Here is a 12,188-nt window from a genome sequence, read left to right on the forward strand (position 1 = left end):
TACTTTATTTAATCTAAATAACAGAAAGTAAAAAGAGGGTACAGAAGGTTGTGCCTTCTAGTTTCATCCATCTTATGATCATCAAAATGAATCCACTAACAAGGTTGATCAAGTCTTGTTAACAAACTCATTTCAAATAACATGGAACCGGAGAAATTTCGAATAACACTAGGTTACCTCAACGGGGATATGAACATCCCCAACAATAAGAATATCATTTTTTGACAATAGGGGGAGGAAATTCAAAACCTCCAATAATGATAGTTGGAAATTTTCCAATAGAATTAATGCTATGAACTTGAGGTTGTTTCCTCTGAAAGTGCACCGTATGCTCATTACCATTAACATGAAAAGTGACATTGCCTTTGTTGCAATCAATAACGGCCCCTGCAATATTTAAAAAGGGTCTACCAAGGATAATCGACATACTACCGTCCTCGGGAATATCAAGAATAACAAAGCCCGTTAAGATAGTGACATTTGCAACCACAACAGGCACATCCTCACAAATACCGACAGGTATAGCAGTTGATTTATCAGCCATTTGCAAAGATATTTCAGTAGGTGTCAACTTATTCAATTCAAGTCTACGATATAAAGAGAGAGGCATAACACTAACACCGGCTCCAAGATCACATAAAGCAGTTTTAACATAATTTCTTTTAATTTAGCATGGTTTAGTTGGTACTCCTGGCTCTCCAAGTTTATTTGGTATTCCACCCTTAAAAGTATAATTAGCAAGCATGGTGGAAATTTCAGCTTCCGGTATCTTTCTTTTATTTGTAATGATATCCTTCATATATTTAGCATAAGGGTTTACTTTAAGCATATCAATTAAGCGCATACGTAAGAAGATAGGTCTAATCATTTCAGCAAAGCGCTCAAAATCCTCATCATCCTTTGTCTTGGATGGTTTAGGAGGAAAAGGCATGGGTTTCTGAACCCATGGTTCTCTTTCTTTACCATGCTTCCTAGCAACAAAGTCTCTTTTATCATAACGTTGATTCTTTGATTGTGGGTTATCAAGATCAGCAATAGGTCCAATCACTACATCATTATTATTGCTAGGTTGAGCATCAACATTAACATTATCACTAGGTTCATGTTCATCACCTGATTGTGTTTCAGCATCAGAAATAGAAATATCATTGGGATTCTCAGGTGTGTCTACAACAGGTTCACTAGAAGCATGCAAAGTCCTATCATTTTTCTTTTTCTTCTTTTTAGAAGGACTAGGTGCATCTAAATTATTTCTCTGAGAATCTTGCTCGATTCTCTTAAGGTGGCCTCCAGGATACAAAGGTTCCTGAGTCATTCTAGCAGTTTTGGTAGCCACTCTAACAGCAAAATTATGTTTATTATTTAATTCATCAAGCAAATCATTTTGAGCTTTAAGTACTTGTTCAACTTGAGTGGTAACCATAAAAGCATATTTGCTAATGAGTTTAAGTTCACCTTTAACTCTAGCCATATAATCACTCAAGCGTCCGATCATGTGATCATTACTCTTTAACTCTCTACCAACATAAGCATTAAAACTTTCTTGTCTAGCCATAAAGTCATCAAATTCATCTAAACATTGGCTATGAAATTTAGTAGACGGGATATCAACCTTATCATATCTATAGAGAGAATTTACCTTTACTACCTGTGTCGGGTTATCAAGACAATGTGTTTCTTCAACAGGCGGTATATTAAGACCATGTATTTCCTCAATAGGAGGTAAATTCTTAACATCTTCAGCTTTAATGCCTTTTTCTTTCATTGATTTCTTTGCCTCTTGCATATCTTCAGGACTTAGAAATAGAAACCCCTTTTCTTTGGAGTTGGTTTAGGAATTGGCTCAAGAATTGGCTCAGAAAGAGTCCAATTATTTTCATTATTTAACATATTATTCAATAGTATTTCAGCTTGGTCGACTGTTCTTTCCCTGAAAACACAACCAGCACAACTATCCAAGTGGTCCTTGGAAGCATCGGTTAGTCCATTATAAAAGATATCAAGTATTTCATTTTTCTTAAGAGGATGACTAGTCAAAGCATTAAGTAATCGGAGAAGCCGCCTCCAAGCTTGTGGGAGACTCTTCTTCGATTTGCACAAAATTATATATTTCCCGCAAGGCAGCTTGTTTCTTATGAGCAGGGAAATATTTAGCAGAGAAGTAATAAATCATATCCTGGGGACTACGCACACAACCAGGATCAAGAGAATTAAACCAAGTTTTAGCATCACCATTTAATGAGAATGGAAACATCTTAAGGATATAGTAATAGCGGGATTTCTCATCATTAGTGAACAGGGTGGCTATATCATTTAACTTGGTAATATGTGCCACAATAGTTTCAGATTCATTGCCATAAAAAGGATCAGATTCAACCAAAGTAATTATCTCAGGATCAACAGAGAAATCATAAGCCTTATCAGCAACAAAGATAGGTGAAGTAGCAAAAGCAGGGTCATATTTCATTCTAGCATTTAAAGTTTTTTGTTTAAGTTTAGCTAGTAACTTCTTAAGATCAGATCTATCATTGCAAGCAAAAAGATCTCTAGCAGTTTCTTCATCCATAACATAACCCTCAGGAATAACATGCAATTCATACTTAGGGGGAGAACCTTCATCATCACTATCTTCAATAATTTCATCATCTATAATTTCATTCTCTCTAACCCTAGCAAGTTGTTCATCAAGAAATTCACCTAATGGCAAAGTAGTATCAAGCACGGAAGTAGTTTCATCATAAGTATCATGCATAGCAGAAGTGGCATCATCAATAACATGCGACATATCAGAATTCAAAGCAGTAGCAGGTTTAGGTATCGCAAGCTTACTCAAAACAGAAGGAGAATCTAGTGCAGAGCTAGATGCCAGTTCCTTACCTCCCCTCGTAGTTGAGGGAAAAATCTTAGTCCTTTCGTCTTTCAAGTTCTTCATAGTGATAAGCATATATAAATCCCAAGTGACTTAAAGAATAGATCTATGCTCCCCGGCAACGGCGTCAGAAAATAGTCTTGATAACCCACAAGTATAGGGGATCGCAACAGCTTTCGAGGGTAGAGTATTCAACCCAAATTTATTGATTCGACACAAGGGGAGCCAAATAATATTCTCAAGTATTAGCAGTTGAGTTGTTAATTCAACCACACATGGTTAACTTAGTATCTGTAGCAAAGTATTTAGTAGCAAAGTAGTATGATAGTAATGGTAACAGTGGAAAAAGTAACGATAGCAGTTTTGTAATGATTGTAACAGTAGCAACGGAAAAGTAAATAAGCAAAGCACAATATGTGAAAAGCTCGTAGGCATTGGATCAGTGATGGATAATTATGTCGGATGCAATTCATCATGTAATAGTTATAACATAGGGTGACACAGAACTAGCTCCAGTTCATCAATGTAATGTAGGCATGTATTCTGAATATAGTCATACATGCTTATGGAAAAGAACTTGCATGACATCTTTTGTCCTACCCTCCCGTGGCAGCAGAGTCCTAGTGGAAACTAAGGGATATTAAGGCCTCCTTTTAATAGAGTACCAGACCAAAGCATTAACACATAGTGAATACGTGAACTCCTCAAACTACGGTCATCACCGAGAAGTATCCTGATTATTGTCACTTCGGGGTTGTCGGATCATAACACATAATAGGTGACTATAGACTTGCAAGATAGGATCAAGAACTCACATATATTCATGAAAACATAATAGGTTCAGATCTGAAATCATGGCACTCGGGCCCTAGTGATAAGCATTAAGCATAGCAAAGTCATAGCAACATCAATCTCAGAACATAGTGGATACTAGGGATCAAACCCTAACAAAACTAACTTGATTACATGGTAAATCTCATCCAACCCATCACCGTCCAGCAAGCCTACGATGGAATTACTCACGCATGCCGGTGGGCATCATGAAATTGGTGATGGAGGATGGTTGATGATGACGACAACGACGAATCTCCCTCTCCGGAGCCCCGAACGGACTCCAGATCAGCCCTGCCGAGAGAGATTAGGGCTTGGCGGTGGCTCCATATCGTAAAACGCGATGAAACTTTCTCTCTGATTTTTTTCTCCGCGAAACGGAATATATAGAGTTGAAGTTGAGGTCGGTGGAGCATCAGGGGGCTCACCAGACATGGGGGCGCCCAGGGGGAGGCGGCGCGCCCCCCACCCTCGTGGACAACGTGTGGGCCCCCAGGCCTTGATTCTTTCGCCATTATTTTTTATATTTTCCAAAAGTTATCTTCGTGGATTTTCAGGTCATTCCGAGAACTTTTTGTTTTCTGCACAATAAACAACACCATGGCAGTTCTGCTGAAAACAGCGTCAGTCCGGGTTAGTTTCATTCAAATCATGCAAGTTAGAGTCCAAAACAAGGGCAAAAGTGTTTGGAAAAGTAGATACGTTGGGGACGTATCATGTATCAACGACTATAGCAACAATAATAGGCTATGCAATAGAATAAGAGTAACTGAATAGTAACATGCTACACTACTCTAATGCAAGCAGTAGAGAGAAGAATAGGCGATATCTGGTGATCAAGGGAAGGGGGGCTTGCCTGGTTGCTCTGGCAAGAAGGAGGGGTCATCAACTCCGTAGTCGATCTGGGCAGCAGCAGCATCGGTCTCGTAGTCTACCGGAGAGAAGAGGGGGAAGAAACAGTAAATATGATGCAAACATAAGCATGACAATGCATGACATGATAATGAGCGGTGTTAGGTGTGCCCTAACGCGATAGTAGGTGATACAAGCGAAAGGGGGAAACATCAGGGAAATTATCCCCGGTGTTTCGCGTTTTCGGACAGATGAACCGAAGGTGAATGTTGCAGGTTCACTATGCTAGGGACGCGTGGCGGACGAACGGGCTGCGTATCCGGATTCATCTCGTCGTTCTGAGCAACTTTCATGTACAAAGTTTTTCCATCCGAGCTATGGTTTATTTTATATTCATTTTCAAAGTTTTAAATCATTTTTAGAATTAATAGAATTAATTTAATTCGAAAACGTTTATTGCGTCATCATGACGGTAGCGGTCAACTCTGACTGTTGACCTGGTCAACCTGACAGGTGGGTCCCACATGTCAGTGACTATTAATTAATTAACACATTAACTAAATTAGTTAGTTAATTAGATTATCTAACACAGGTTAATTAGTCGTCCTAATTAATTAACTAATTAATTTTTTATTTTTATTTTATTTTAAATTCTTTTTTTAAGTTCTCGTTTTTTTAATGTTCTCGGCGGGCCCCCTTGTCATATGCTCACAGGGGCCAAACGGGGCGGGTAAACGGGCACGCGGGCGCCAGCCCGATTGGGCGTGGGTGTGCGGGCGCCCGAGAACGGGCGAACCCAGCGAGCGAGGCAGCGAGGGGCAGGGGTCTTGGCGCAGAGGAGCAGCAATGGCGCTAGGCAAGGTCGTGGCCAGAGCGACACGCGGGCGGCTGGGGCGCAACGACAGCAGGCAGGACCACGTGGCAGCGGAGACTAGCGCTGGCGCAGTCGGCGGGCGGGTGGCACGGGAGGCGGCCAAGCAGTAGTACTAGCAGGGAGGCGGGAGCAAGGTGCGGGGGCATGGCCGGGCGTGGTCATGCGGGGCGAACCCCAGCGTAGCGGGCGGCGTGGGGTGGCACGGACGAGACGCGTGTCACTGCTACGTCTTGAGCTTGTGTTGGTTTTCCTTGAAGAGGAGAGGGTGATGCAGCAAAGTGTAGCGTAAGTATTTCCGTCAGTTTTGAGAACCAAGGTATCAATCCAGTAGGAGGCTCCTCAAAAGTCCCACGCACCTACACAAACAAACTGAGAACTCGCAACCAACGCAATAAAGGGGTTGTCAATCCCTTCACTGCCACTTGCGAAAGTGAGATCTAATAAAGATAGTATGATAAGATAAATATATTTTTGGTATTTTATAATATATATGCAAAAAGTAAAGATGCAAAATAAAGTAGATTGAAAGCAAATATGATAAGAGATAGACCCGGGGGCCATAGGTTTCACTAGAGGCTTCTCTCAAGATAGCATAAGTATTATGGTGGGTGAACAAATTACTGTCGAGCAATTGATAGAAAAGCGCATAGTTATGAGATTATCTAGGCATGATCATGTATATAGGCATCACGTCCATAACAAGTAGACCGACTCCTGCCTGCATCTACTACTATTACTCCACACATCGACCGACTCCTGCCTGCATCTAGAGTATTAAGTTCATAAGAACAGAGTAACGCATTAAGCAAGATGACATGATGTAGAGGGATAAACACATGCAATATGATATAAACCCCATCTTGTTATCCTCCATGGCAACAATACAATACATGTCTTGCAACCCTTTCTGTCACTGGGTAAGAACACCGCAAGATTGAACCCAAAGCTAAGCACTTCTCCCATGGCAAGAAAGATCAATCTAGTAGGCCAAACCAAACTGATAATTCGAAGAGACTTGCAAAGATAACTCAATCATACATAAAAGAATTCAGAAAAGATTCAAATATTATTCATAGATAAACTTGATCATACACCCACAATTCATCGGATCTCGACAAACACACCGCAAAAAGAATTTACATCGAATAGATCTCCACAAGAGAGGGGGAGAACATTGTATTGAGATCCAGAAAGAGAGAAGAAGCCATCTAGCTAATAACTATGGACCCGTAGGTCTGTGGTAAACTACTCACAACTCATCGGAGGGGCAAGGATGTTGACGTAGAGGCCCTCCATGGTTGCTTCCCCCTCCGGCAGAGTGCCGTCAAGGGCTCCAAGATGGGATCTCGCGGATACAGAAGGTTACGGCGGTGGAAATTGTGTTTCGTGGTGCTCCTGGATGTTTTCGGGCTACGTAGGTATATAGAGGAGGAAGAAGTACGTCGGTGGCCGCCCAAGGGGCCCACGAGACAGGGGGACGCGCCCTACAGGGGGGCACGCCCTCCTATCTCGTGGGGCCCTCGGAGGCTTCTTGACTTGCACTCCAAGCTCTCCGGATCAGATTTTTTCCAAAAATAACGCTCCCGAAGGTTTCATTCCGTTTGGACCCCGTTTGATATTCCTTTTCTTCGAAATACTGAAATAGGCAAAAAACAGCAATATGGGCTGGGCCTCCGGTTAGTAGGTTAGTCCCAAAAATGATATAAATGTGTAAAATAAAACCCATAAACATCCAAAAGGGGTAATATAATAGCATGGAACAATAAAAAATTATAGATACGTTGGAGACGTATCAAGCATCCCCAAGCTTAATTCCTGCTCGTCCTCGAGTAGGTAAATGATAAAAAAGAAATTTTTGATGTGGAATGCTACCTAGCATAATTCATAATGTAATTTTCTTTATCGTGGCATGAATGTTCAGATCCAAATGAATACAAAATAAAAGTTCATATTGACATAAGAAATAGTAACACTTCAAGCATACTAATCAAAGTAATCATGTCTTCTCAAAATAGCATGGCTAAAGAAAGTTATCCCTAAAAATCATATAGTCTGGCTATGCTCTATCTTCATCACACAAAGTATTTAATCATGCACAATCCCGATGACAAGCCAAGCAATTGTTTCATACTTTAATAATCTCAAACTTTTTCAACTTTCACGCAATACATAAGCGTGAGCCATGGACATAGCACTATATGTGGAATAGAAGGGTGGTCGTGGAGAAGGCAAAAAAAGGAGAAGATAGTCTCACATCAACTAGGCGTATAAACGGGCTATGGAGATGCCCATTAATAGATATCAACGTGAGTGAGTAGGGATTGCCATGCAACGGATGCACTAGAGCTATAAATATATGAAAGCTCAACAAAAGAAACTAAGTGGGGTGCATCCAACTTGCTTGCTCACGAAGACCTAGGGCACTTTTGAGGAAGCCCATCATTGGAATATACAAGCCAAGTTCTATAATGAAAAATTCCCACTAGTATATGGAAGTGACAACATATGAGACTCTCTATCATGAAGATCATGCTGCTATTTTGAAGCACAAGTGTGGAAAAAGAGATAGTAGCATTGTCCCTTCTCTCTTTTTTTTCTCATTTTTTATTATTTTTTTCTTTTTTTTCTTTCCTTTTTTTTCTTTTTGGCCTTTCTCTCTTTTTTCTTTCTCTTTTTTTCTTTTTTTTTTCTTTTGTAAAGTCCGAAGTCTCATCCCGACTTGTGGGGGAATCATAGTCTTCATCATCCTTTCCTCACTAGGACAATGCTCTAAGAATGAAGATCATCACACTTTTATGGATGTACAACTCAAAGCTAGAACAAGATATGACTCTATATGAATGCCTCCAGCGGTGTACCGGGATAGGCAATGAATCAAGAGCGACATGTATGAAAATTATGAAGGTGGCCTTGCCACAAATACGATGTCAACTACATGATCATGCAAAAAGCAATATGACAAAAGTAATGTGTGTCATATGAACGGAACGGTGGAAAGTTGCATGGCAATATATCTCGGAATGGCTATGGAAATGCCATAATAGGTAGGTATGGTGGCTGTTTTGAGGAAGGAGTATGGTAGGTGTATGGTACCGGCGAAAATTGCACGATACAAGAGAGGCTAGCAATGGTGGAAGGGTGAAAGAGTGTGTATAATCCATGGACTCAACATTAATCAAAAGAACTCATATACTTGTTGCAAAAATAAAGAAGTCATCAAAAACCAAAGTACTATGTGCATGCTCCTAGGGGGATAGATTGGTAGGAAAAGACCATCGCTCGTCCCCGACCGCCACTCATAAGGAAGACAATCAATAAATAAAATTGTGCTCCAACTTCATCACAAAGCGGTTCACCATACGTGCATGCTACAAGAATCACAAGCTTCAACACAAGCATTCTTTAAATTCATAATCACCCAACTAGCATGACTTTAATATCACTACCTTCATATCTCAAAACAATTATCAAGCATCAAATTGATCATAGCATCCAATTCACTTTCTATGATAGTTTTTATTATACCCAACTTGGATGCTCATCATTCTAGGACCAACTTTATGATCATAGCAAATACCATGCTGTTCTAAAAGACTCTCAAAATAATATAAGTGAAGCATGAGAGACTAGCAATTTCTTCAAAATTAAGACACCCCCGTGCTCTAAAAGATATAAGTGAAGCACTAGAGCAAAACTATCAAGCTCAAAAGATATAGGTGAAGCACATAGAGTATTCTAGCAAATTCTAATAAAATAGGCTTCTCCCAAAAGGTGTGTACAGCAAGGATGATTGTGGTAAACTAAAAAGCAAAGACTAATATAATACATGATGCTCCAAGCAAAACACATATCATGTAGCGAATAAAAATATAGCTCCAAGTAAAGTTACCAATGAACAAAGACGAAAGAGGGGATGCCTTCCCGGGGCATCCCCAAGCTTAGGCTTTTGGCTATCCTTGAATATCTTGGGGTGCCATGGTGTAACACCCATGATGCGGCTATATCTCCCACGTGTCGAAGCACGACTTAGAGGCATAACCGCATGGTGGTTTTGTCGCAAGAAGGGTCATCTTCACACAATCCCATGTAATGAACAAGAATGGGATAAAGAGAGTTGGCTTACAATCGCCACTTCACACAATCCAAAATTAAGATCATACATCATTCAAAATACACTTATAGACCGGCTACGGTCAAATTCAAATGAAAAGAAGACAACCCCAAATGCTAGATCCCCAATCGTCCCGACTGGGCTCCACTACTGATCATCTGGAAACGATACATAGTAACGACCAAGGTCCTCGTCAAACTCCCACTTGAGCTCGGTTGCGCAATCTGCGCTGGTATCCTCGGCACCTGCATCTGTTTTGGTAGAATATGTGAGCCACGGGGACTCAGCAATCTCACACCCGCGAGATCAAGACTATTTAAGCTCATAGGTAGGAAAAGGGGTAATATGGTGGAGCTGCAGCAAGCACTAAGCATATATGGTGGCTAACATACGCAAGTGAGAGCGAGAAGAGAAGCAACGCATCGGTCGAAAAGCTAGAAGTGATCAAGAAGTGATCCTGAAACTACTTACGTACATCCATAACACAAACCGTGTTCACTTCCCAGACTCTGCCGAGAAGAGACCATCACGGCTACACACATGGTTGATGCATTTTATTGAAGTCAAGTGTCAAGTTATCTACAACCGGACATTAATAAATTTCCATCTGCCTCATAACCACAGGCACGGCTTTTGAAAGATAATATACCCTGCAGGGGTGTCCCAACTTAGCCCATCACAAGCTCTCACGGTCAACAAAGGATATACCTTCTCCCGGGAAGACCCGATCAGCCTCGGAATCCCGGTTCGCAAGACATTTCGACAATGGTAAAACAAGACCAGCAAAGCCGCCCGATGTGCCGACAAATCCCGATAGGAGTCGCACGTATCTCGTTCTCAGGGCACACCAGATGGGCAAGACATTGGGTTGGTATAGACCCTGGTTGCCCAGGGGACGCCGGACATCGCCCAGGTTGGACCAGCATTCGAAGGAGCACTGGCCCGGGGGGGGGGGGGTAAATAAAGATGACCCTCGGGCTCGCGAAAACCCAAGGGAAAAAGGCTTAGGTGGCAAATGGTAAAACCAAGGTTGGGCCTTGCTGGAGGAGTTTTATTCAAAGCGAACTGTCAAGGGGGTCCCATAAATCACCCAACCGTGTAAGGAACGCAAAATCAAGGAACATAACACTGGTATGATGGAAACTAGGGCGTCAAGAGTGGAACAAGTCACCAGGCATAAGGCCGAGCCTTCCACCCTTTACCAAGTATATAAGGTGCATTAATTAAACAGGAGATATTGTGATATCCCAAAATATCCATGTTCCGACCAGGAACAAACTTCATCTTCACCTGCAACTAACAACGCTATAAGAGGGGCTGAGCAAAAGCGGTGACATAGCCAAACAACGGTTTGCTAGGACAGGATGGTTAGAGGTTTGACATGGCAAAATAGGAGGCATGGTAAACAAGTGGTAGGGTAGAGCTAACATAGCGATAGAGCGAGCAACTAGCAAAGCAAAGATAGAAGTGATATCGAAGGTATGGTCATCTTGCCTGCAAGGTTCTCAGAGTTGTTGAAGGCTTGATCCTCGTTAGCATACTCAACAGGTTCCTCGTGCACGTACTCGTCTCCTGGCTCTACCCAAAGCAAGAACACAAGCAAAGGAACCACAATAAATCATGGTGCAATGCACAAGCAACATGATGCAATACATGTCATGATATGCGAGATGTAATATGCAATGCGTATGCGTGCTCCGGGAGGAAAAAGGATGAACAAGGCATCAACTTGGAAAACCGAGCATGCCGCTGGAAAGATGAGGTGATTTCGGTTGAAATCGATATGAAGATCACCAGAAACGGATGCACGGTTTGCAAATGGCAAGCAAAACAAGAATGACACAAATCTGCGATTAACAGCACGATGCTACTTAGCATGCAACAAGAAACTATGCTACAGCACCCCAACATACAAACAAAGTATATGGCAGTGATCTACAGGAGATGCTTAACAAAAGAGGAACACTGAGCTACGGCTAAATCACACCACAACAGGTTCAAACAAGCATGGCGAAAGTGCAAAAGTTATCAGCTAGGACATGGCATAAACAGCAGCAGGAAGCAATGTTCAGAGCAAGTTATCAACATGCTACAGGACCTTATAATAGCAAAACAAGACATGGCATGATTCTACTCAAAGCATAGAACAAAAGTCCCTTACTGACCATGAGCCAAAAAGGACCAGAAAATATGATGGCACCCATGTGAACATAGCAAGTTCCGTTAACAGATTCAGCAAACAGAGCATGGCAATGACAGAATTACGAAGGCATCTTCGCGAGCTCGATTCACTCACCACAAGTCATTGCATGACAAGATAAGCATATCATCAGCAAGAAGACATGTTTATGAAGCTAACCATGGCAAGAACAAGTTCATAGCATGCAAGGATCAACTACAACAACCTTGGCAAAATTGAATAACATGTAAACAATCTGCCAGGAAACATTTTGTAGCAAAAGTAGAGCACGAAAATGACATGCTAGACTACTCCATAATTTCAAACAGGGGCACGAATGGATAGAGCATAACCATATGTTCAAAACACCCTTACTGAAGTATCTCAAAATAAGCATGGATCTCTCTGTAGCATCATGTTTACATGGCATCAAAATAACAGCAGAACAGGGACTAAAATCAGCAACACCACA

The sequence above is a fragment of the Triticum aestivum genome, chromosome 1B, assembly GCF_018294505.1.
Source record: "Triticum aestivum cultivar Chinese Spring chromosome 1B, IWGSC CS RefSeq v2.1, whole genome shotgun sequence".
In the NCBI taxonomy this organism is placed as follows: domain Eukaryota; kingdom Viridiplantae; phylum Streptophyta; class Magnoliopsida; order Poales; family Poaceae; genus Triticum; species Triticum aestivum.